The 21,190-nt window shown below is 36.9% G+C and overlaps 1 protein-coding gene across 2 annotated transcripts in view; it reads left to right on the top strand.

The window, feature by feature from the left end:
* LOC135205288 (dual 3',5'-cyclic-AMP and -GMP phosphodiesterase 11-like) overlaps window positions 1-21,190 on the top strand; it is a 348,600-nt gene that overhangs the window by 176,350 nt on the left and 151,060 nt on the right. For both annotated transcript variants that reach the window (XM_064235680.1, XM_064235681.1), the window contains one exon: window positions 10,985-11,110. The gene's annotated coding sequence lies outside the window, so the exon portion shown is untranslated. The remainder of the gene's footprint in view (window positions 1-10,984; window positions 11,111-21,190) is intronic.

Genomic DNA, 21,190 nt, shown 5'->3' on the forward strand with positions numbered 1-21,190 from the left:
CATATATATATATACATATACATACATACATACATACATACATACATACACGTACAAAACCTCTCTCCCTTGCAAAAGACAGTGTTGAGAAGGATGGGCATGAATTAGGATGCTATATGTCGTGGACCTTTAGTATTATTTAGCACCTGCCAATTCAGCCTAAGATTAGACGCTGGCCGGATGGCAAACAAACAACTACTACTCTCGCAAATGAACAACAGGAGGCTTAATAACCGGATTTATTCGGCGTCAGATAAGGACGGATTTCGCTCGGGGTCTTTCATTCATTCGTTGTGAAACTGATATACTAGGGTCTTACAGTTTGATGGCTGTGTGTTAGTCTTTCTGTACACACACACACACACACACACACACACACACACACACACACATATATATATATATATATATATATATATATATATATATATATATATATATATATGTATATAATTTATACCCTACCCGGGGGTAGTGCCTTCAGTGCTCATTACGCGGAGCACCGTAGGCATTACTTCTTCAGGTTCTTTTGCAGCGTCACCTTCGCCTTTTAGCATCAACCCCCGTTTCGTTTCGTTCCTTTTACTGTATACCTCCGTTCATATTCTCTCTCTCTCTCTCTCTCTCTCTCTCTCTCTCTCTGAGTTTGTTTGTGGTGTCGATGGTGTCCTGTTGCAGGAGCTAAGACGACTGCGAAACGGCGCGCCTGTATACATGTCAGGCCCACTGTAAGCGAACCATCTCAAATAACTCTTCTGTTTCAAAAGTCTTCTGAGAATTAGAGATCGTCCGTCCGCCATTAAAAGGCTGTCTTGTTTCATTCATTCTCCTTGTATAAGCCCGTAGGGGAGGTGGGCGGGGGGTGGGGTTATTGCCGTCAGTGCGCCTCACAAGTTGCACTGTAGGCATTCCTTACTGGTCTTCGCAGCGTCACCTTCCTCAGGCGCTTAGCTGCAACCTCTCTCTCATTTCTTTTACTGCACCCCCGTTCATTATTCGCTTTCTCCAATTCGACTCTCCAACTTCTCAAACAACAAGTGTTCCCTGGTTCAACTGCGAGGTTTATAATACCTCCTGTCAACTCTTCTCGCTGTCAGTTTCCATTTCAGCGTTGAATGACCTCTTCATAGGTCAACCCTTCTTGCTGTCAATTTCGCTTGCAGTGCTGAATGACATCATAGTCCCCAACGCTTGGCCTTAGGCCTAGATTCTGTATTCTAATGTCCATTCCATTCTCCTTGCAAGGAGGGGGGCGTGGCTTTCCTCCTTATCACGGGTGTGACATATCATTTTCTGGGAACGGAAGATTCGAAGTTCAGGTTCTAAGTTCGTCGTAGTGCGGAATCTTTGTCGGCTCCGAGGCTTGAAGAGTTCATATAGGTTTTATCTTTTCCCCCCTTGATAAGACAATGAGACAATTTTCTTTGCTCGGTGTGTTTTTCAAATAAGGCTAAGTTTACCCTCCATCTTTTTGGTATACGGGAGAGCCTCTCTACGTTTTGTCGAATTCCTCTTGAATCTTTCGTCTTAGGACGGTAAGTTTTATATCAGTTCTCTGTCTAGGGTCTGTTTCTTTGCTTGTGAAGGTCATTTAGTATTAGTAGAATATATATATATATATATATATATATATTATATATATATATATATATAGTAATCTTTGATATTATGTATTTTCTGCTGTTACTGGAAATAGTCTCTTACTCGAAATGCATCGTGGCTGAGCGGTTTATTGCCAGGTTTGTTTGGCTGTTGGCTTAGCATAGCAACCCAGTTTTTTCGCCCTGTTTTTCTTGTATCCTCTTGTTTTCTTATCTTTAATTGAGTAGTTAAGGAATGCATGTGTCAGTGACGTTGTGTGTGTGTGTGTGTGTGTATGTATGTTTGTGAGTATGTGTGTGCGTGTCCTCGCGTATATTACCTGTTCAGCAAGGTGGGCATTGCAACACTATCGCACCATTATCGAAAACCAGCACGATATCTTTGCATCATTGCTTGATCTTGTAAACACCCCCCCCCTCTCTCTCTCTCCTCTCTCTCTCTCTTCTCTCTCTCTCTCTCTGATAAAATCATCCATCCCCCTTTTTTGTTTTGTTTTTGTTAGCCTCTCTTCGTTTTTTTAAAATAGTTGACTGTGTCATTCAGTTGAAAATCTCTCTCTCTCTCTCTCTCTCTCTCTCTCTCTCTCTGTGAATTTACACAAATCACCCTAAGTTAGTTAACTTGTGACTCAGTTGGACTGTGAATTTCTCTCTCTCTCTCTCTCTCTCTATCTCTCTCTGTGGCTCTCTCTCTTTTTCTTTGCTCTCTCTCTCTCTCAGCGCCGCCCCACACACCACGCGCGCGCGAGGGCTTTGTTGCCAGGTGACTGGTGTGTGTGAGTGTCCGAAGACAAGACTGGTTCTGCCTTTTATTTGCTCTACGACCTCGAATCCAGTTTTCTCCTCAGTACGGTCCGTCTCTGCACTCTTTTTAATTATTTTATTATTATTATTATTATTATTATTATTATTATTATTATTATTATTATTATATTCCCCTTACTCCCTCCTCTCGCCGAGATGGAATTCAGATAATGGTCAGAGTAATAAAAAAAAAACATTCACTCAAGGATTTTTTTCGTGTGACCTTCGTCAGTTGCTCTGGTCAAGATGATAGCAGATGATGATGATGACAATAATAATAATAATAATAATAATAATAATAATAATAATATAATATTATTATTATTATTATTATTATTATTATTAGATTATTATTTATTATTATTATTATTAATACTTTCTTGTATCCTTCGCAAGTGCCCTGGTCGAGATAAAAGGAGATAATAAATAATAATTAATAATAAATAGAATAATCTTTAACCATAATAACTAATACTTTCTGTAACCATTCCCCCCCCGGGGTGATGAAGGCAGGTAATAATGATAAAAAAGAATAATTGTAATAGTCACGGAAGACTTTCCCGTGACCTGCGGAAGTGTTATCACCACCTTTTTCAGGTCTGCGGAACTGCTGCTCCTCGATACTTTTCTCAGGTCACAAGGTCACGTAGGTTGGGTATCGCATGTGGTGGCAACGCTTTCTCGATGGCAAAGAAATATTAACTGTTCTTATTTATCGGTAACTTTTATTTATTTATTTTGTTTTGCTAAACTGTTGTAGGAGGTTCGCGAGTGTAATTCTTCGTTGCAGGTGTAATATAATATGTTCGCTGATTTATTTATTCATTATCACGTACTTCGGCGAGTTGGACTTTTTATTATTATAAGAGTAGTGCGTTATCTGCTTAAGATATTTTTTTTTTCTATGTATGTTGGGTTCGGGTATGTGCCTCTGTGCCTGGTTAGCCCCAGTTCGTGTTGGGCAATTTCATTAGATAGGTATATATATAACAATATATAGATATATAATATATAAGATATATATATATATATACCTATATATATATATATACATCACGAAACCATTCAATTTCGCGTAAAGCTCTACGTAGCGTTCTTGTATGAAGTAGGTGTATACGACATAGACATTTGTAACGCCAGTTTATATATCTAATATATATACGAATATATACACACACACATATATATATGTGTGTATATATATATATATATATATAGATATATATATATTATATATATATATATATGTATACGCATATATAATTTTTTCTCCGAAATGTAGCGTGTCTTTTTGTGATTATCTCTCTCTCTCTCTCTCTCTCTCTCTCTCTCTCTCTCTCTCTCTCATTAAGCCTTCACACAGATCTCTCCAACTCCAACTCATGTCAATGGGACCGGTGCCCGGCAGTTCAAGACAAGATTTAGATAAAACCCGATCGACACCACACGTGATATATTGATGTTTCATTTCGTGTCAAGTCGTCTCTTGGGATGGACTGGTAGTAGCTGTCTGGGGACCTCGTGTTCGTGCTTCTCCATGTGACTTCTTCTACCTTCCTCTTTTTTCTTTTGTATTTATTTTTTTTTAATTCGAGAATAAATACGTTGCCTAGCCTCGTAGATGGCAGCTGATTCACAGCATCGTTCTGATCTGAGTGGCGTACAAACCGTTTCTTTTGGTGTATTGGTCAGCTTGAAATGAAGCGTGGCTTTGCTAAGGAAACTCGTAGATAGGTAGCTTGTATTCGTGCAAAACCAGTATACTGTCTTGATCTTTGAGTGGCACGTAAAAGACGTGTGTATTGTCGTTGAATGAACGGCGCTTTGTTTAGGCTGTAGTTAGCTGCTAATTTGAGTGACGCAAATACGACTCGGTGTATTGTCGTTAATGAACGGCGCTGTGGCAAAGCCTATACGTTCGTAGTGACGTTATAGAATTATTTTCACTATTACGTGATCGTCAGATTAAATGAAGACATAAATGGCAGTCAGCCACTTCATGCACCCCAGATTTTGTTGTTTCTGATGGCCAGTGTGACGTCATCACAGGAAGCAAGTAGATTTAATAATAGAAAAAAAAATGACATCTTAAGAGAGCAATGGACTCCTTCGAAACTGGGTAGACAAGAGCATCAAAAGAGAGCATGCCATATCGATGATCTCTTGGCTGCGAAGTCCCTTCCTGTCAAATTCATCGCATAAAATGAAATATATCTTGATAGGAATTTATTTAAAAAGTGCAGGAACTCGGGAGCGAGTTAGACTTTTCAGGATCAAAACTCCTAGTGACGGCACTATGGACGCTTGATCTATCTCTAGTAAAAAGGGGGGGGGGAAACAAGACAGAGGATCTGTTGACGTCGCAAATAGGGGAGCCGTCCCAATAATTAAGCCAGCGATAAAAACTGGGCACATTCAGTGAAAAAAAAAGCGGCAGGAACAGAAAGCGAGTAGGTAACTTCAAAAAGGGATCAAGAAACTACCTAGTGACGGCACTATGGAACACCTGATGCTATCTCAAGTAGGAAGCAAGACTGAGGATCTATTGACGTCGTAATGCAAGCAGCGATAAACTGCATCGTAATGAACTAGGGAGCAAGTAGGTATAACTTCAAAAGGGGGGCAGTGACATCATTTTGAGGGAGCAAGTATAGACTTTCTAGGACTTGGCCAGACGAAACGACGTCGTAAATCATCGTAATATGTCGGTATGTGAATTCATGAATGTCTCACGGCCGCTTTTTTTTTCATATTATCTGCGCTGTAAATCTGTGCGTTCTCTCTCTCTCTCTCTCTCTCTCTCTCTCTCTCTCTCTCTCTCTCTCTCTCTCTCTCAGAAGCCTTCGTTTTTTCCTTTATTATTATTATTATTATTCATCAGATGAGTAGGGTTCATCTTCTGAATAATATTATTAATAATGTAGTAATAACAATGACCCTAGTAATAATAATATTATTATTAGTATTATTATTAGAAATCCACACTTATTTGGGTGTTTTCTTACGTTCGTATTCTCTAGATCTCGACCACATAGCAGAGACGTTTGTGCAACACTAACACACATTGACTAGGAAACGAAAGATCAGATTCGCCACCTATGCCACTGAAACACGTTGAACACCAGAAGCAATTAAAATAGGATACACTCAGGTCCAACAAGTCACTGAATGTACTAACATCGAAATCCCGTCAATATAATTCGGGTTGAATGTAAGTTTATTAATGTAATAAATGGATGAAAAGCAATATGGCGAAATCTGGGCAGTATACCCATAATAGCCTGCCATAGCACAGATGAGACTTTTATGGTGCCAGAATTACTTCAGGAATGATAAAATGTTTCTTTGGCCAGGTATAGTTCAAGAAGTTTCCCAGTTCGTTGCAAGGATTGCAAGACTCTGAAATCCTACATTTGATACTAGCAGTGGTGTGGCAGGGTATGGGCATACTGTATGTACCCCTCAGAGGGACGCGTTGAACGAGATTGTGGAGTATTTTCCCACATGACGAAAATGTTCGACATCTCGAAAACTGGATTGAGGATCTAGGTAGCTTACAAAAAACTACAGGGAGTACTTTATTTTATTTATTCATTCATTTATTATTGAGTGATAGAGTGACAGCAACCATGGCCTATACAGACCTTATAGTATTGAAAAGCGTATATGACGACACCCTGAAAGAGGAAGAGTGCATTGTAGAAGGCATGGTTACCCCAGCGTTCATCCTTTTGGTATAAAAAATGTCGTATCTATTCCTCAAGAACAAATTGGCAACTCTGTACACCCCAGCCCCTAAAAGCCAACCAAACTCGTCAACGTGGCTGCCAAAGGAAGGAATGCGAGCGCAGCCAAGCGTCATATATTGGCATGACTAGGACTAGTCTTGTCAAAGACGCAGAGGAGCCACCTTCAAGCATGGCCTTCATCTGACGAGAGGACTATTAATAGAAGTGGTAGAAATACTCTTATTATGAACGAAACCTTTTGACTCTCCCTTCTTCTCTTCTGCATCCTCAAGGCCTTACAAAGTAAAGAGGGAAAACTGTCAATCAACGTTACAGCACAAAGATGATTTATGGTACGTTGGACCACTTCTGTATGAGCCTTCTCTCTGGGTATGACTGTGATGCAGTGGTCCCTCACTCCGCCTGCTGATTGGACAGTGTTTGTACTATGATGTTTCTCCTTGACCATCAACATGCCAAGATGGCTTGGCATTCACGCTGATCCCAGTTCCTGTCCCCAGAGACTGGCTGACTAACTCTTCATTGTCTTTTCTAGGCTGCTTAGTATCCTGCTCTGTTGCCTGTATTCAATCTCTGCTGAAGATGGACTCGTATGCTGCCTGAAACGTCTGGTCTGGTAGACTATTTTTGAAATGAAGTTTTATTGTTCTAAGTGACTGGACCTTTTTCTGACCTCATACTGAAGATGTAATGTTTCTCCACTGGGCTGAAGGAATTGATGAATAAGACGGTTGTTGATGGAATATGTATATCTGTCTATCTACTTATCTCTCTGTCTGTCTATATATATATAATATATATATATATATATATATATATATATATATATATATATATTATATATATATATCAGCCACACGTAAATTGAGTGCTTATGCCCAGTTACGTGCAAATGCCTACACATACCCAGCCACATGCAAAATGAATGTGCAATACTCGGCCACAAGTAATGTGAACGCATATACCCAGCTATATGCAAAATTCGTTCGTATGCATGCAGCATTCAGTCCATATGCAAAATATGTAATTATTATACCCACGCACATGCAGAATGAGCTGCAATACCCACCCATGTGCAAGATGAGCACGCAATACCCACCCATATGCAAGATGAGCACGCAATACCCACCCATATGCAAGATGAGGGTGTAATACCCACCCGCATGCAAAGTGAGGTAACTAAATCGACCAACTCAGCTTCCGCCGTCTGGTTCATCTCTCTCTCTCTCTCTCTCTCTCTCTCTCTCTCTCTCTCTCGCTACCATTCGTGATGAAATATGCAGATGACGCGACCCGGGGCCCTCAATATGCAATTCGCGTCTGACCTCGCTGCATATCCACTGTGGCCCCCCCACCCCCCTACAGTAACTGGGGCCTTCCCCCTCCCCTCCCCCTCTCCCCCCTTTCATGCCCTCTAATGTGCTGCTTGCATTTATCAAGGCGCTGATTGTATCAGTCAGTCTGCTTCTTGGTTTTGTATCGTGGTCTGGCTGAAATAATGCGTCAGGTCTGTGCCATGGCTCTTGTTGTTTGGGTATATGAGCGAGGGGGGTGAAATTGCTGATTGGGCGTTTGCTTTCGTCCCTTGGTGAGGGATGGAGTGTGTGTGTGTGTGTGTGTTTGTGTGGCATGGTATAGGTGTGGTAACGTTTTTATCGGTATGTGGTTAGGTTGTGTTGATATTTTTATTTTTATCTATCTCGTGATTTTGGCTGTTCTTGAACTAAATGGTTTACGTTATATCATTATTATTATTATTATTATTATTATTATTATTATTATTATTATTATTATTATTATTATTATTTAGGGGATGAACCCTATTCATATTGAACAATCCCACCATAGGGGCCATTGACTTTAAATTTATTATTATTATTATTATTATTATTATTATTATTATTATTATTATTATTATTATTATTTATTGACTTGGATGGAATTCAAGCTTCCAAAGAATATTAGTATTCATTCAAAAGAAGCAACAGAAGTTAAAAATGAGAAATACAGAAAGATTAGATCAGCTACTAGGAAAACAGATAAAGTAACAAGTTAATAAATAACAAAAAAAAATTTAAGTAAAATATTAAAATAAAATTTGAATCGTATTAGATTAGTAACGCTCAAACGAAGAAGGCTCATGGCAACTGCTCTGCTCTCTTTCCTCTAACTTTCTTTCAAGTCCTTTAAGTTTTCCCTACTTCCATTTACACTTGTCATTTAGAAAGGAAGAATAAAGGAGAGAGAGAATCTTGAAAGATGTCTCGGTGGCACCGTTAGAGTAATTCCACGCAATTGGAAGTAATAAGTGGTTACGTCTCGAAAGTAGTTCATATTTTCTGTTTACGTTCCACTTTCGCGATTTATGGTCGTCTCAACAGTGTCTTTGTTCAGTATCTTTTTTTTATTTTATTTTAATGTTTTTTTTTTTTTTTAAAATAAACATTTCATTACTGTCCTTTTTATTTATTTATGAAGGTACTGGGTGGGCAGCAGACTGTGAAAATGTGTAATTAATTTTATCTTAAATAATTTTTTATAATTCTCTCTCTCTCTCTCTCTCTCTCTCTCTCTCTCTCTCTCTCTCTCTCTCTCTCTCTCTCTCTCTCTCTCTTTTATTTGAAAAAAATATGAGTTTTCGTTTCTAATTCATTTTAGATTTTATACATCTCGAAAAGGAAATATATTTTTGCCAGCTTGGGAATCTGTTAAATATCTATCAAGTTATCAATGTACGATTCCCGTGGAATTTATAGCACTTAACCTGTGGTCTAACTGAAGACTTGCTTGCTAACTTCTGAATGGCAATAAGTATTCATTTTGGAGTCTGAGCAAAGAGAATGTTAAAGGACCAGCCATTTTATGTAATGGCAGATATGCTTTTAACGAATCGTACGCATTTTCAAACACCAAAAGACTTTCAGTAGTTTCTGCCAGATTTCCTAATCTATTAACTTGCTAGTTACCACGTCAGTCTTCTCTCTAACTTCTCGCACTGGTCTGGTAATAAATATATAACGCACTCTCTTGCACCCTAGGTCCATTTCTACACCAAACCAGTCACTTTCCCTTCCACGTAATTTTAATAGTTGCTTAGCTTCCACGAAAAAGCTTTGAATCGCTCGCAATAAGTCATATTTTATAACAGACAACTTGAATACTCTCCACGTTTCTTCTCCAGTTTACCTCAACAGCTTCTATCCCGTTTTCTTTCACTTGCATTCAGTAGCCAAACCTCACTTCCATAAAGGAGATATGTGCAAAGAAAGAAAATATATTTACATACATATATGTATGTATGTATATTTACATATGTATTTGTATATATACAAACACATTTATATTTATATATATGCATATGTATATACCTTTATCCTTTAGTTTTGTTTTTGTGCATTTAAGAAGACCAAGAATCTCCCACAAATTTTACGCAGACTGTAACCGAGTGAACTTTTTTATTATTTTGTTTTATTATTTTTTTTTTTTATCGGAACGAGGACGCACGAGAAGGGCTGGTGATATTCGTGTCTTAAGATGAATGATGCACGTGATGATGAATAGGCCGTGTACAATCCAGGAAGGAAGAGGACACGAGATATGTATATATATATATATATATATATATCATATTATTAATATAATTAGATATATATTATATATATATATATACACATACACTGCTCACAGCCCCAGGGATAGGTCCGGGATTCGATCCCTGAGCGAGGCAGAAGGCAGAATGCTTTTAGATAAGTTCTGTTCACCCCAGTGGTTCTTACATTGTGTAATATATGGTAGTTACTCAACTATGGTGGTTTATTTGTGGCGAAAGATATATATATATATATATATATATATATATATATATATATATATATATATATATATTTACATATGTATACTGTGTATATGTGTGTATATTGCCGTATGGTCAAAAATTGCTCACAATACAAGGACCATTTGAGTGACTATACATATGTATAATACATCCATTTTTGCAGCTATGCAATCACTATTCAGCGAGCTGGCCCATCTCCCCATAGCAGCGCGCATTAACACCCGGATACCATTAGACAACTGTACTGTACTATATGTATTATCTCGTATGGGAACAGACAGGACAGAGATTGCCACGAACAAGACACCCACTTTTATCGTGACTGTTGAATCACGCTCTCTCATCTCTCTCTCTGGTCGTCCACAAATTCCTTAATGACTAAACTAACGATATTATTTCTGTGTGTGTGTGTGTGTGTGTGTGCTTGTTACACAGATTTTTTAATTGTATGGTTCATATATATATATATATACTATATATATAGTATATATTGATAGGATTTTTTGATTTTTTGTCTGGGAGTATACAGAATTAATATATATATATATATGTATATATCTATATATATATATATATATTAGATATATATATTCTATATAGATATATATATATATATATATATATATATATATATATATATATATATATATATATATATATATATATATATATATATATATATATCAGAATTTTATTACTCTCTAGGTACAAAAAAAATCATAGCTCAGAATAAATACAAATTTAATTAAATATTGCATATACTCATACACATCAATTTATCTACTGTATTATAAATTTATGTACCTGTATTAATAGAATTTTTATGGACTGTAATTAGATACAAATTGATCCTTAAAAAAAAAAAATTCAATACATTTATTCATAAAATTATTTTAAGGAAAAACATCGATCGTCCATTACTCAGTGACTAACTTCCTCTCCCCCCCCCACCCCCCTTCTTCGGGGGGGGGGGGGGGGGTGTTTCTTTCTGCAAGGCGGGGCCCCTCAGAGCGGGATGGAGACGGAACACTCGGCGTCGCCCCGAGGGTTCCCCCCCCAGGTGCCGCGGTTCCACGAGAAAACGACCCCCCCCGTCACCTGGAGACAATACAGACATTCAGGTAGGTGATTCTTCTTCGAGGTTTTGTCGATTTTTATGTGCTATTTATTTTTATTTTTTCAAATCATTTTTAGCTTCGTGGTTCTGTGGATTTTCATGTGCTATTTAAAAAATTATTTTTATTTTTTATTTCTTATTTCTATTTTGTAAAACCATATTTAGCTTCGAGGTTCTGTGGAGTTTTATGTGCTATTAATAAACTAAAAAAATTTTTTATTTATCATTTTTATTTTTTCAAATCATTTTTAGCTTCGTGGTTTTGTGGATTTTTATATTCTATTAAAAAACTAAAAAATTATTTTTATTTTTTATTTTTATAAATCATTTTTAGCTTCGTGGTTCTGTGGATTTTATGTGCTATTTAAAAAAAAAATTATTTCTATTTTTTATTTCTTATTTCTATTTTCTAAAACCATATTTAGCTTCGAGGTTCTGTGGAGTTTTATGTGCTATTAAAAAAACTAAAAAATTATTTTTATTTTTTATTTTTATTTTTTCAAATCATTTTTAGCTTCGTGGTTCTGCGGATTTTTTGTGCTATTAAAAAATAATTTTTATTTTTATTTTTTTTATTTTTTTATTAAAACCAAATTTAGATTCGAGGTTTTGGATTTTATGTGCTATTAAATTTTTTTTTTTTTTTTTCATTTTTTAAAAATAAAACCATATTTAGCTTAGCTGTTCTGTGGATTTTTATGTGCTGTCAAAAGACTTCTTTATTTTTTATTTTTATTTTCTAAACCATATTTAGCTTCGAGGTTCTGTGAATTTTATGTGGTATTAAAAATTATTTTTATTTTTATTTTTTAAAACCATATTTAGCTTCGAGGGTCAGTGGATTTTTATGTGCTATTTAAAAAATTATTTTTAGTTTTGTTTTTATTTTTTAAAACCATATTTAGCTTCGAGGTTCTGTGGATTTTTATGTGCAATTTAAAAAATTATTTTTTATTTTTTTATTTTTTTAAACCATATTTAGCTTCGAGGGTCAGTGGATTTTTATGTCCTATTCAGAAAATTATTTTTATTTTTATTTTTATTCTTTAAAACCATATTTAGCTTCGAGGTTCTATGGATTTTTATGTGCTATTTTAAAAATTATTTTTTTTTTTATTTTTCAAAACCATACTTAGCTTCGAGGTTCTGTGGATTTTGTGCGCTATTAAAAATTATTTTTATTTTTATTTTTTAAAACCATATTTAGCTTCGAGGTTCTGTGGATTTTTTGTGCCATTAAAAATGGTTTTATTTTTATTTTTAAAGCCATTTTTGTTTTATTTATTAGTTTTCTATGTGCAATTTTCCTATTTTTATTTTTTTATTTTTCAAAGCCATATTTAGCGTCGAGGTTCAGTGGATTTTATGTGCTATTGAAAATTATTTTCATTTTTATTGCCATATTTATTTCATTTATTAGTTTTTGTGCACAATTAAAAAGTTTTGTATTTTTTAAAACCATATTTATTTTATTTTATTGTTTTATATAAAATTTTTTATATTTTTATTTGTTTTTTATTGTTTATTTTTTAAAAGTTTTTTACGCTTTGTACCAAACTATGTTTATTTTATTTATTGTATTATGTAGATCCATTAAATTTAATGCAATTTTTAGTTTTATTTATTTGTATTTTTAAGAATTTGTTTTGGTTTTATTTATTTCTATATTTATTTCTTTATTTATTTTCTTTTTTTGTTTATCGCCAAGGCGTCTCAAGGAGTAATTCATGGATTTCAGTGCAAATTTATTTTGTATCGTCTTAAGAACAGTAGCTGAATTTGCAGTGGATTTCATCAATAGTTTATATAGTTATTAATTGTAAATCTATTAATTTTGTATTATAAATTGATTCATTATTTTTGGAGGTATGGTCTCTCTCCCTATCCATCTAGATACTGTTTCTTTTTCTGATTTATTAACTTCACTATCAAGCTGAACTTGACAAATTCCCCCTTCCTAAGTCTTTTCAGTCAATAAATTTCTTCTTCCACACGATGCAAGTTCATCAATTTGCATAGAACATTTATTAAATTCACTTTCCCATGCACTAAGCTTCAATTTACGAACGTGTAAATATTTTCGAGTAAATCAAATATGTAAATATCGCATCTCCGTAAATGCTGTGATTTAAAGTTGCCATGACTTCCAAGCTCCAATTACAAAGTCAATCCCTTTCAAAGCACGGATTGACAGCTCGTAAAGCCACATTTACAAGCACGAAAGCAATCATGGTCCTTCATGCAAGCATCCTGACGCAAACTTTTGAAATACAAGTTCCTCGTCATGCGTTTAGGAATTCACAAAACTAACTTCACCCAGGAGCTCAGAAAATGTACGAATTCTTCTATCTGAAGACTTGAGTTGATCACCAGCCGTTACGTCACGCCCCATCTCGGTCTGAAATGATAATATTGTCTCTCTCTCTCTCTCTCTCTCTCTCTCTCTCTCTCTCTCTCTCTCTGTCCCTCCTGTCTTGTCAGACAGTAAGTGCCCAATTTGATGTTCGAGAATTAGGGTTTGAACGCATCACCCATATATCTGACTCACGAATCCCATGGAAGGAGTCCTGCCTTTAAGAGATAATTTGTTTGCATTGGGGAGGGGGGGGATGAGAGAGAGAGAGAGAGACGAGATGAGAGAGAGAGAGAGAGAGAGAGAGAGAGAGAGATGCTGAACCAAATAACGAGTGATTGGCGCATACGGTGATGTCAGCGTTAAAGATAAGAGTGCATATGCTCGAAAATTATTGTTTGGAGAATAATTCCTCTCTCTCTCTCTCTCTCTCTCTCTCTCTCTCTCTGTGGCCAATGATACTATATGTATATCTATATATATGTCTGTATCATTGTGGAAGGTCAAATGTAAGTCTCTGCCATTTTTGTTCTTCTTTTTTATTAATCTCTCTCTCTCTCTCTCTCTCTCTCTCTCTCTCTCTCTCTCTCTCTCTCTCTCTCTGGGCGATAATACTACATGTATATCTATATCTATATCTGCATCAGGGTGGGAAAGTCAAACGTAAATCCCTGCCATTTTTCTGTTTTTTTTTTTTTTATTTGTATTATCTTCCTAAGGAACAGTGAAAATCTCTCTCTCTCTCTCTCTCTCTCTCTCTCTCTCTCTCTCTCTCTCTTTAATCATCCTTTCTGCCTATTTTCCGAGTTGCCATCTCCCTCGTTTCTTTGCGCAAAAAAAAAAGGACGACAAAGCGAAAAGTAGTTTAAGGAACCAATGACTCAGAGGCGATGTTTAACGTGAGTTGAGATTGACCTCTTCAGAAGAAAGCAGAGCAGCTGCTTGCCATGCCGTAAGGGATGCTGCATAGCACATCTGGGGTCCACTGATGTGCTCTCCGGGAGGCGCTCTGTATAGGGCCTTCCTACAGAGCATTTCTACAGGTACTAAATGCTTGTTTGGTTTTCAAGGCCTGGGAACCTCTGGCGGATTTGTCAGAAATAAGTTTGTAAACTGAATGCCGCTGGATTCAGTATCAATTATGAATATTGGTCTTATGCGAGGATTACTTGAAAAAAATGTTATTGAAATTAATGTTGGATCCTGTAAATTCTCTACAATTTAATGAATTTGTTACTCACATTAGTGAAATTAATATAAAGGCTAAAATGAGTTTTGCAGAATCGTAAATAGTTTCCTAACTAAAAGTTCATTTTCAAGCAGTGTAATTCTCTTCAACATTACTTGAAAGGGCATTCCCATTATGTGTTTTATGGAAAACAAATAAATTGTCTCATGCTGACTTTATTTTCAATATCTTCTCCAGGAACATTTATGCTTGAATTCTCCACTCATTTTTCTTATTTTGATCATTTTTATCTACAGGGGGTAACATTCGTGAACACGTGTGAAAAACTCTTAAACAGGAATGTCGGTCGCCTTAGTCAGGTTACCTTAGGTTAGGTCATGCTTGTCTTTGATATGTGTATTAGTTACGATTGTCAGTGATCCATATCCACAGAGCCTTTTGATATACGAGGTTTTTTCCCCCTTTTATGGTCTGCTTAAACGTCTCTTTCAGCTGAAGGTTTTTCTCAGATGATTTGAATTCTTTGATGGGGTTAGATATATCATGCTGGGTTGGTTAATTTGAGCTCTATTATATTGATGGTATACTACAGCCAGAGGATACGACCAGCCTTCGAAAGCATATATATATATATATATATATATTTTTTTTATATTCTGTAAGGGGAAATGGGTGGGCCGAGGGGTTGGGAGGGGGGGGGAGGGGGGGGGGTTGGGGGGGGGGGGGGAGGGACTTACTTCACTGCCTTTTCAGGTCACGTATTTGAACATTCTGCCAGGTCAGTTGAACACGTCTCCATCGGACGTGGAAGGTCAGTTGCATTCTTCAGAACAATGGCTTCGGAATAAAGCTGATAAAGTTGCTAGCCAATGCCCATACCCCGCAAAGGCGGGCATGGGAGGTAACGTGACAGGGTGTATGACAAGCTCCAATGCTCTGTCAGTGATCAAGTGACCACTCACTAATGTAGGGTACGTGTTACTGCCTGGCTTTTGCTGGTCACCCATCTGGGTATTGACCTGACCCAACGTTGCCTAACGAAACCATGGGAAACCATAAACAGCGAGGAAGTACAGAGGAAAGCAGAGAGTACCATATATTAGAAAGCTATTCTATTCATTGGATCGTTACAGTTGCTTTGTCTGAACTCTTGCATTCCGATGCCGGTAGTAGTAGTAGTAGTTGGTGTGTCTGTGTGTCTGTAACTTTCCATAAGGTTTCACGTTGAGCTGCAGCCTCCTATATTGCACAACGGTGTATGGTTAGCGCAGATGAGATAATGGTCGCAGTTTCAATTGTATTTAGATTTGCAGCAGTCTCTCCTCGAGATCATTTGGTGATAATAAGAAAAAAAGTTTTGTTGCTAGTTTCAAGATGCCCTCTGGAGATTTTGGTGGAGGAGATGGAATCTCTCTCTCTCTCTCTCTCTCTCTCTCTCTCTCTCTCTCTCTCTCTCTCAGAGCCCACCTCTGTCAGACTACAGACTAGATGAGAATTGCTTTTCGTGTCATAGATGATCTATACTCTTAGTCCTAGAAATCTATGAAGCGAGAGAGAGAGAGAGAGAGAGAGAGAGAGAGAGAGAGAGAGAGAGAGAGAGAGAGAGAGGGGTGGGATTTTTTGTTATAGATTGAAACTTTTCCTTTTAGAGTTGATATTAGAAATGTCTGTTGACGAGCATTCTGATAGAAAAGAGACAGAGAGAGACAAAGAGAGAGTTCATATTAGCAGAAAGGTCTACTTATGAGCTTTCTGAGAGAGAGAGAGAGAGAGAGAGAGAGAGAGAGAGAGAGAGAGTGACGTCACAAGAGCAGCGGAGTTTTCGACTGAGAGAAACAGAGAGAGAGAGAGAGAGAGAGAGATGGAGGGGTTGACTTCGTGTCTCTGTGTTAGATGGGGGAGAGGGAGGGGAATGAGGTCACCCGTACTCCACCTCTTTTTTCCTCCTCCTACCTCTCCTCCTCCTCCTCATTGTCTGTATTATGGTTTCTCCTCCTACTCACGTAATGTCACTCGGAAGGTTGTAGACCTCATTTTCAGGTTGATGGACTTTTATTTTCTGGCTAGGGGCATTTGGAGGAGGAGGAGGAGGAAGGAAGGGAGAAAGGGAAGAAAGGGAGAAGGGAAGAGGGGGGAGGGGGGGGGGGGGGAGGAGGCATAGGGGTGCGGGCCAAGAGATGATTGTTTTCGTCATCAATCAGCTGACGATGACGTTTTTACGTAAGACAGTGTGCTCTCTCTCCTCTCTCTCTCTCTCTCTCTCTCTCTCTCTCGCTATCTCACTCGAATTTCAGAGCTCCTAAGTATTAGATGCGTAGTCCTGCGACTGAACGAATCTCTCTCTCTCTCTCTCTCCTCTCTCTCTCTCTCTCTCTCTCTCTCCAATTTCAGCTTTGTTGAGTATCTATGTGTAGTTATGAGATTGAGGGACTCTCTCTCTCTCTCTCTCTCTCTCTCTCTCTCTCATTTCAGCTTTGCTAAGTATATATGCGTAGTTATGAGACTGAACGAATTCTCTCTCTCTCTCTCTCTCTCTCCCCGATATTACTGCAAATGAGTATAAGCCTTCCCCAATCACGTATAAATGCAGCGATGTCGTCTGCGGATATTATCGTCAACTCCTAAAACAACAAAAGAAAACTACAAATCAATATTTGTACCAGATGAAATCAGTAATGCGGCTGTTTGCTTAAAATATGACTCAAGTTTAGCTTACTTTTTGACATTAAGTTATTTTCTCTCTTTCAAAGAATTTTTAAAAATTTGTTTTGCATTTGAATTGCCAAATATTGTTTTATATCTGAAACCACTAACAATTTTCCCCGTTTTTATTTTGATGTATAGAGAGGTTACTAAAAATGGTTTAAAAAATGTTACAATATATTTGAAGAATTTCATTTATATGTTTGTATATCTAGTTAGAACGAGTTCTTGAACCTGAATTGAATTTGTATAAAAAGTGAGAGAAATGATATATTGTTTGTATGTTTTCGTAGAATTCTTATTGATGTCGGTGTAATTAAGAAACATTGGAATAAGAGGAAGTAAAGAGAGAGAGAGAGAGAGAGAGACCTTACCGTACAGACCTTACATCTTGTCGGGTTGCCCCAGGTCCCTCAGTGTGAGGCACCTCTAATGTCTACCAGAGAGTTGCTAGTACATCTTCGGTATATTTTGCATCTTCCAATCTTGGATGGTCTGGATGCAGGTTTAGTTTATATTTGTCGAGCTTATTATTCTTAAACACATCTACGCTCACTCCTTATATATTCCTCAGATGAGCTGGCAACGCATTGAATAGACGCTGCATTATCGATGCTGGTGCGTAGTGGATTAATGTCCTGTGTGCTTTCCTTATTTTTTTCTGGTATAGTTTGGGCACTATTAATCTACCTCTGCTTGCTCTTTCTGATATTTTTAGTTCCATGATATTTTCTGCTATTCCTTCTATCTGTTTCCATGCCTGAATTATCATGTAGCGTTCTCTTCTCCTTTTCTAGACTATATAATTTTAAGAATTGTAGTCTTTCCCAGTAGTCAAGGTCTTTAACTTCTTCTATTCTAGCTGTAAAGGACCTTTGTACACTCTATTTGTGCAATATCCTTTTGATAGTGTGGGTACCATATCATATTGCAATATTCAAGTGGACTACGAACATATGTTTTATAAAGCATAATCATGTGTTAAGCTTTTCTTTTCTGTTTTGAAGTGCCGTAACAACATTCCCATTTTTGCTTTTACATTTTGCCAACAGAGTTGCTATTTGATCATTGCATAACATGTTCCTATTCATCATCACACCAAGGTCTTTAACTGCTTCCTTATTTGTGATTGTCCTCATTATAGGTCTTCTTTATGTATATAGCTTTCTTTCTCTGTCTCCATAATTTATTGATTCAAATTTATCAGAGTTAAATACCATCCTATTTACCTCTGCCCAATCATATACTTTGTTAAGGTCTCTTTGTAGAGCGTTCCTATCTTCATCACAAGTAATTTCTCTACTTATTCTTGTGTCATCTGCCGAAACTACTCACTACCGAATCCTTAACATTATTGTCTATGTCTTCAATCATAATAACAAACAGTATTGCAGCTAACACCGTACCTTGCGGCACACCGGATATTACCTTGGCTTAATCCGATTTCTCGTCGTTTGCAATAACTATCTGTTTTTCTGTTTGTGTAACAATTCTTTTAACCCATCTTCCTACTTTATCCACGATATTGTGTTTTTCTAATTTTCTTCGCTAATATATTATGGTCTACTTTATCAAAAGCTTTTGCAAAGTCTAAATAAACCACATCTGTTTTATCATTCCGCTTTTTCATATTTTTGAATATGTTCTCACGGTGGACTAACAGTTGGGTTTGTGTACTTTTTCCGGGTACGAAAACCATGTTGCCTATTAAACAAATTATTTTTTTTATTAAAGTTTCATAATATTTTTCTCATTACCCTTTCATACACTTTCATAATATGTGATGTTAGACTCACAGGCCTATAATTACTTGCCTCTAGTCTAGATCCACTTTTGAAAGTAGGGGTAATATATGCTAATTTGTGCTCATCATAAATCTTGCCTGTATCTACACTTTGTCTTAATAATATTGCAAGTGGCTTTGCGATAGAATGAACTACTTTCTTTAACAAAATAGCAGGAATTCTATCAGGCCCTGCAGCAGCTCCATTTTTAATTTCATTAATAGCCTGCACAATATCAGCTTCATTAATATCTATGTCAGCTAAATATTCACTATTTTCATCCCTTACTTCTATATCATTATCTTCATTATCTATTCTAGGGGTGGTGAATTCTCTCTTATATCGTTCTGCAGTATGTTGCAAATTTCCTTTTTTTCATTCGTTAATCTCCCTTCAATTCTTAGAGGGGCCTATTTCTATTCTTCTTTTATTCATCTTCTTCGCATATGAGTATAATAGTTTGGGATTTTTCTTGATATTTAATAGGGTTTTTTCTTTTTTCTTCCAAGTCCCGTTTTTTCATTTTCTTTTGATTGTATAATCTTTTGTTCTGCATTTTCTATCTTACTTTTTAGTTCTATAACTTTCCATGCATTTTTTTTTTTGCTAGACCTTTTTTCCACTTTCTGATTTTCTGGAACAAGATCCTTCTGTCTCTTGGTATGCATGACTGATGTTTACTTTTCTTCTTCGGTATATATTTATCCACTATTTTCTCTAATATTTTATATAATATCTCCGTATTTACCTTTATGTCATCACTTACGAAATATTATCCCAATCTTTGTTTAATTCTTCATTAATTTCTGACCATTTTATATTTTTACTGTAGAAGTTGTATTTTCCATATCCTTCCCACTTTTTCATTTCTTGCTTATCTCTGTTTTCACTTGCTTTGGAATGGACTGTTAATTCTATGACATTATGGTCTGAAATACTCGCATTATAAACTATTATTTCTTTAACATAATTCATCTCGTTCACAAAATACTAGGTCTAAAGTATTTTCCTTTCGTTGTTGAGGTGATTTATTTGTTGAATGTTGTATTGCTAGTAGCATATCTAATAGCTTTTCGAATTGCCTCTTATCTTCTGCACTACTATTACTCTCTTTTTTATATGTATAAGTACATCCACAATCTCCTATTCCGTTCTTTCCAGTCTACGAAAGGAAAGTTGAAGTCTCCAGATAGGAGAATAGTCCAGTCCTTGTGAAGAGAAGAAAAACAGCAAGGAAAATGTGCAAGTTTGATTGGAGAGAGAGAGAGAGAGAGAGAGAGAGTGACGAAAGAGAGATGATATGACAGGGTATTAATCTCCCTCTCTCTCTCTCTCTCTCTCCCCTGCCCTGCCCCCGTGACCCATACCATTCGACTAACAACTAGATACCTGATTAATACTTTATTTAAATTATTCATTATTATTATTATTATATTATTATTATTATTATTATTATTATTTTCAAATCTGCACGCACACACCCAGTACTTTTCTCACCGAACGTGATGGGCATTCTCGCGAGAGAGAGAGAGAGAGAGGGAGAGAGAGAAGAGAGAGAGAGAGAGAGGGGGGGGGGGCGGGAAGAGTGAGTGAGAGAGGATGGTGTTTTGGGGGGGGTGGGGGGGGGTGGGGGAGAGAAGAAAAATAGGGCATTCGAGTGATCATCTCATTCAAGGAAGAGAGAAGAGAGAGGAGAGAGGAGAGAGAGAGAGAGAGACGGATTCTTATGAATAATGTGACAAAATACGTGAGGCTACGCACATGGGTCAGGAGTTTCTGCGCCAGCTCCTCCACATCTCTCTCTCTCTCTCTCTCTCTCTCTCTCTCTCTCTCTCTCTCTCTCTCATACCCAAATTGACGACTACGTTTCGCGATATCACCGGATATCCGTTATTTCCTTTGGCCCACATAAGGTACGGGGTATTATTATGCAAGGTACATTTTCGCACAACCACAACATGGGTATATACATATGCTGGGCATAGCGGGCACGTTTTTGGCGAAGGTTTGCGTCAAAGTTAAGAAGTTGGTCGGTTTTGGATAGGGTAACAGTTC

Source organism: Macrobrachium nipponense, chromosome 49, assembly GCF_015104395.2.
Source record: "Macrobrachium nipponense isolate FS-2020 chromosome 49, ASM1510439v2, whole genome shotgun sequence".
Taxonomy (NCBI): Eukaryota; Metazoa; Arthropoda; class Malacostraca; order Decapoda; family Palaemonidae; genus Macrobrachium; species Macrobrachium nipponense.